Source organism: Mycosarcoma maydis, chromosome 3 (genome assembly GCF_000328475.2).
Source record: "Mycosarcoma maydis chromosome 3, whole genome shotgun sequence".
Classification (NCBI taxonomy): domain Eukaryota; kingdom Fungi; phylum Basidiomycota; class Ustilaginomycetes; order Ustilaginales; genus Mycosarcoma; species Mycosarcoma maydis.
In genome coordinates this window covers 476,245-482,521 of record NC_026480.1, presented here as the reverse complement: position 1 = coordinate 482,521, position 6,277 = coordinate 476,245, and positions in this window count along the sequence as shown.

Below are 6,277 nucleotides of genomic sequence, written 5' to 3'. Positions count from 1 at the left end.
ACGGCAGCAAAGAGGAGGAGGAGACATCGCTGCGATCTCAAACGATGATGAACTGAGCGGTGATCGAGCTGGACGAGCTAGCTGAACGATAATCGAGATGAACTTGCGGTAAGAACCTTGGAAAGTGTTAGTCCCGCATGTGGAGAGCTCGAAAAGCATAAGATGGCGATTAACGATTGGTAGTTCCAATGGTGCAGAGGAGGCAATGGTGAGCAAGCAAGGCAGCAAAGTCAGTCAAGGCGCGCTTGCTTGACCATTCACAATCCATGTATTCACCACCTTTGGATGATTACACCAAAGCTTTTGAGCGTCGACGAGAGCGATTTTTTGTGCGTGTGCGTGATTGTCGCGTATTGCGGTGAGCAGCGGTGAGTATGCAAGATGCTCAAGCTCTGCGATGTTGATGCGTAGCTCGCAATAGCAGGTGCCGCAGCCACAGGGAGGCAGTAAAGAGCATCGCGTTGCGTTGGATTGCATGACGGCACAGTCAAAAGTAGGGCGCACGAGTGTAGAAGATTCGTATTTAATGGCCTTCAACCGTAGCAACACGGACAAGGATGGCGACGCTTGACATTGTCGTACTTACTGTACGTATGGTGCCCAGAGAGGAGCGCTATCTCTGCCGCGGAAACCACATCGTGTTGTAGTTCCGGTAGCTAACAAATGGCGAATTTCTCTCACTCCAAGAGCTGGTTGCTTGCTCGGCGGACCAGTCTACGTTGCTGGTCTTGTTGGCGAGGTTGGCAGCGACGGCAAGGAGAACGTCATCCGGAACGTCAGTGGAACTATCAGTGGCGTTTTTAGCGGGATCCTAGGCCTCGCGCATTACCCCCCAGGTTCACAATAGAAGAACAAGTCGGGCATCACCGAAAGGCTACCACCCTTGAGGCGGGGAACGGTGCGGCTAGCAACCACCAGAGAAGACCGGTAGTCGCGGACATTACTGGGGATGGCAATATCGACGAACATGAGAGGCGGGACCGAGTCGACGAACGAGATGCAGGAGATGTTGACGTACGAGTCCTGGCGGATAGCCTGTCGGTCGACTCAGGTTTCGGTGACGACAATCCTGAATAAATGGGTGCTGTGGTTGGTGAAAGAATCGAGGGTGAATCGGCAGCGATGGTGATGACACGGTCCGAGTAGCGAGCTTGAGCACGTCGCGCTGACTGTATTGACTGCCGAAGACAACATAGTTTCGGCAGGGTTCTCGATGGCAACAAGAACATGGACGGCGAGTACGATCTTCTCCCAGGTCTTGCCGACGTTGAGCAGGTGGATACCGTCAGCACAACGCGTGTAGACGTACAGAGCCATCTGCTTGTCGGCATTCTTGGTGCCGATCTGCGTGTCGGCAGTAAGAAGGAGCGAGATCTCCTCCTAGCCGATGTTCAGTGGATTTGGGAGTCATGAGTATCAGGGATATTCATGATTCAACGATCTGGTTGATGAGGGGAGAAACAAAACGTTGAATTTTTGTGTAAGAGAGAGAACCGAAGGAAAGGAGGGGAGACGACGGGCCGAAGATACGCAAGGTAGTCGAGGTCAGACATGAAAGGTCGTGCCGTCCCAATCATCATGCATGAATCAAGGGCCCCGATGGCAATGGGAAAGAGCATCGAAACCTTGATGCGGGCTTGCAGGAAGGGTAGGGTCTGGAAAGCACCAATCGTCACATAGCCAAGACGCGTCTTAGTCCTTGCTGCCGCCGTCCAATCACTCAACACTACACGGTGCTCTGGCCCTTCGAATCGACTGAACAAAGCCAGCCAAAAGCTATAGTGTCACTGCCAATCATGAATGATATCGTCTGCAAGCTCGCCCGGGAAGATGCCTCGACAGAGCAAAGGATTGCTGCTTTGGACACGACATCTCAAAACACCGTTGCGCGCCTGGCGAAGACCTCCGCACTTCAACCATCATGCATGCATCGAACGCCCACGTTGGTCGAGACAATCGAATCGACTATTGGTGTCTGGTGTCGGAGGATGGCTGGCAGGTAACCAAGATCCTGTGAGTCCTCACTAAGTCTTGATACGATTGAATGGCATCACCCTTGACACTGTGAACCAGATATTCATGCATGTCCAGTTGCTGAAAGAGTGTCTCTACTCGATCTCATTGCTGTTATGAGTATCGGCTCGCAATCACGAATCATGAACGGGCTCTAGCAAGAAGCATCCACATACACGCGTGAGTAAAGAAGTCTATCGTATATGACAATGCCGCAGTGGAAAATTCCCGGTAGAACCTGAAATCATATCGTGAAAAAAGGAGATAGTCGTCCTCGGAGTCACCCCGGCAACCACTCAGGGTGGCTCCTCCTGAAGAGCCACCCGAGGAAGCACCCCTGATCTAGGCTCCTCCTCAGGGGTGGCTTCCAAGGAGCAGCCACCCGGGGTGGTTGCCGGGGTGGTTCCTAGGTCGACTTTATTCAATATTCGCGGTGAATCCTTAGCGGGCGCTGGATGATCGAAGTCTCCCTTTCCTTAGAGAGGCGAGTTGGGACTGAGTAGGGTCGAGAATGGTTTGGGATGTATTTGGATAGTGTGAATTGGACGAGGGACTAACTACAAAGTGTGAGCGTTCCCTCTGTATTTATGTACATGAGTCGACTGGAGTATCCTACATGAGCTTCTCCCTATACGTCAGCTCCTCATACAACTGACTAGCTGTGGCCACAACTGGCCAGATGCATGAGTCTGTTCTCCCTCAGGTTCTTCCACTTGGTACGAGTCTGTAGCCAACGGCGTGTTCCCACAGTCGTCCAGCGACTTGTGTGAATCTACTCTGGGCTTCTCGCTACCAGCGCTATGTTGTGAAGCGGGGAAACTCTGGCGAGTTACTATACTTGCGCGCGTACCGCGGTCGTACTGCGGGTGCATTGAGCGCGTGTCGCGCGCGTATGGCGCGCGTACTGCGAGTGTATCGCACGCGTACCGCGGTCGTACTGCGGGTGCATTGAGCGCGTGTCGCGCGCGTATGGCGCGCGTACTGCGAGTGTATCGCACGCGTACCGCGGACGTACCGCTGGTGTACTGAGTGCGTGTCGCGCGCGTATGGCGCGCGTACTGAGACACCTACTCGTTCCCGTCCGGTCACTCGTGTATACCGGTTAGGTTACTGCAAGGGTTGCATGATTGTGGGCGATCAGACTAAACGCCAATCGTAGATATTCTAACACTCCCACTCGAATGGTGTTTGAGTGCCCAAATCATGAATCGCAGAGACACTGACGCTCCCACTCGGTGGGGATCGCGCCATGTTGCTCTCTGTCTTGATGTGTGCGGCGTAAAACTTTCCGTCCAAGTTTGGAAGGTGTGTGCGCCGTGTCCTCTTACGGATCGAAGTGTAAGTGTCTGGGGCATTTGAGGTGCGCTGCGGCTCTTTCCAGCGAATCTTTCCTCTAGGGTGGGCCCTCGTTGAAGCTTCGTTCGGTGAGCTTTTGTTGACTACTTGACTGCTCCATGGTCCTGGGAAACCTACGTGATGCTCGTGATTTGGGAACTTTCACAGCTCGTTTTTGGCGACGCGTGAGGTTTTGTTCCCTGAATACATCATGTATTCGTTCTCGTTATCCTCCAGTGGAGGGAGAATCAGGAAGTGTGCATGGTGACTTTTGTGGATACCACTGTGTCAGTTGGGTTTCCAGTCCTTTTGCAAGTCCTTGAACCTTGATGGGACCTTCTTTGGATGATCCAAACCCATCAGGTCGAAAGCTGCGGCCAACAGGCTTTCTGTTGTATCGATCTGCCTAGTTTTCGCACGCGTTCAGCGACGGCGAATTGAAGGTTGTGAAAGGCAGATGTTTCCGTCATGGAGTTTATTGAGAGGATTTCTCGTTGGACCTGTCTTTCAGGCCAATCTCCTTGCAGAACTTTTCGATCTGCTGACGGTTGAGCGTCTTTGTGAGCGCATCCGCTCGTTGCTCCCCTGACTCGGTATATTCGATGTTGATAACACCGACGGCGGCCAATTCGCGTATCTTGTGGTAGATGATGTCGATGTGCTTTGTAGCCTGTGTGAAGTACCGGGTTCTTGCATAGCTGGATCGCTGCCTGGTTGTCAATGTAGTGAGGTATTGCTTCTTTTCCTCGAAGTTGAAGGGAATGAAACAGGCTTCTGATCCACAACGCTTCTTTCGCGCCTTCCGCGGCCGCGATATATTCAGCCATCTTTGTGTTGAGGTTGCGATGATAGGTTGTTGTTTGGATAGCCAGCTGATTGGGGAACCGTTCATTCTAGGAAGATCATTCCTGTGACGCTTTTGCGAGGGGTGTTTGTTGTGTCGACCCGGTATGACGATCTTGTTTTTGGTGGTTAACTCTTGATTGGGAGAGTAAATCGCCTTCTGGTTTGCAAAATCAGCGTCCGTGAAGACCTCTAGGGTCAGATTCCTCCCACTCGCTAGTTTGGGGAACCGGAGGCGATAGTCCTGCGTAGTCTTGAGGTAACGGAGAAGGTGTTTTCCAGCAGAGAGTGCGTGGATCGTCGGTTGAGCTAAATAGCGGCTGAGAGCTTGTACCGCGTATGCCACATCTGGTCGAGTGTAGCAAGCCAGGTAGTTGACAGAGCCTACGAGCTGTTGGAAGAGTTCCTTGTCCGCGACGGAGCAGTGCTCGGGGTTTTCGGGATGAGCAATGCCAGTGGCGGGTAATGGTGTGAAGCGCGGGTTTCGCTTCGAGCATCTGGAAACGATCGAGGATCTTTTGGATGTAACCAGGTTGGCCTAGGGAAGTGGAATTGGTAGATTTCGACACGCTGACGTTGAGCACAGAAGATAAATCGCCCTGATCTGTGATTTTAAAATGAGTTTGGATTTCGGTGTGGAGCCAGGCGAGTTCCGATGCTTTTGGTGACGCAGCGACGAGGTCATCGACGTATAATGCAAGTAAGATCTGTCGTCCGGCCTTCTTGGAATGAAAGAGGCAGTGGTCTTCTTGCAGTTTCGTGAATCCCGAGCTGTTCGAGTACCTTCGTAGCGAAGAGGTACCATTCGCGGCCGGCTTGCTTGAGACCGTAGATGGCTTTGTTCAGGAAGCAGACCTTCCCCGGGTACTTCGTGACCGGGAGGCATCGTCATGTATACTTCTGCCGATAGGCGTCCGTTTAAGAAAGCCAGTGACTGCGTCCCAATGAACAATCTTCCAGTCGAATGCCGCGGCGAGGCCGATGAGGATGCGTAACGTGGTGGCCTTTACTACTGGAGAGAAGGTTTCGTCGTAGTCGTATCCGTATCGCTGTGTGAAGCCTCGTGCGACTAGTCGTGCCTTGTATTTGTCGAGAGATCCATCGGCCTTTTTCTTGATGGCGAATACCCATTTGCAGCTGACCACATTGGTGGCTTTGTTTTGTGGGTGGTCTACGAGGGTCCAAGTCTTGTTGGATTCATGACTTTTGAGTTCTGCCTGGATGGCACCTTCCCATAGGGGCCAGTCGGCGCGCATGCGAGCTTGTTTCAGGGTGGCCGGTGGCTTTGAAAGATTTGTTGTCACGTGCCGGGCGTAATCGCCAAGTCTGTGGGGCCTTGCCCTAAGGTTGTAACGTGACTCGTCACCCGTGCTCTCGTTTGCGTTGTTTTTGTCTCCCACTGTTCTTGTATCTCCCACTGTTGTTGTATCTCCTCCCACTGTTTGGTGAGGAGTCGGGAGAAGAGCGAGAGAGTCATCGGACTCGTCATCTATTTCTTGATGCCGCGATGGGGAGTCCCGGCCTCGGATGTCTTGAGGTCGCCTTCTTGAGGGAATAAGGTTGATCGGTTCATGGAATTCGTCATCTGTGGATTCTGCTGAAGGAACAAGTTGTTGAGTTGGACTCTCCAGTGAATCACCGCTCTCGGTAGTATCTGCTAATTGCGCTTCCTCTATTGAGGCGAGATGAGGGTAGTTGGTGGCTCCCACTGGTTGACTGGGTTCTTCGGACGATGGGGAAGTCCTTGGGATGTTCAGCGATGAGCGGACCGGGGCCGGTAATCCTGGCCTCGGGAGATTGTTTCCCGTGGTTCCAGTTTCATCATCTGAAAGTTCCTCGAAGGGGGCTTCAGATTTTCGCCGAATCCGCTCGTTCTCCCGGAAGATGACGTGCCGACTTGTGAAGATCTGGCCGGTTTCTACGTCCATGAGTCTGTATATGTAAGGGTGGTTATTGCTAACATGTCCCAGGTGTATGCATTCAACAGACTTGGGATCCAGGGATTTGCGGAGTTCGTCAGGTACGCGTGCCCATGCTTTACACCCAAAGACCCGGAGGCCTTGAAGATCCTGGCGTTGCCATGCAT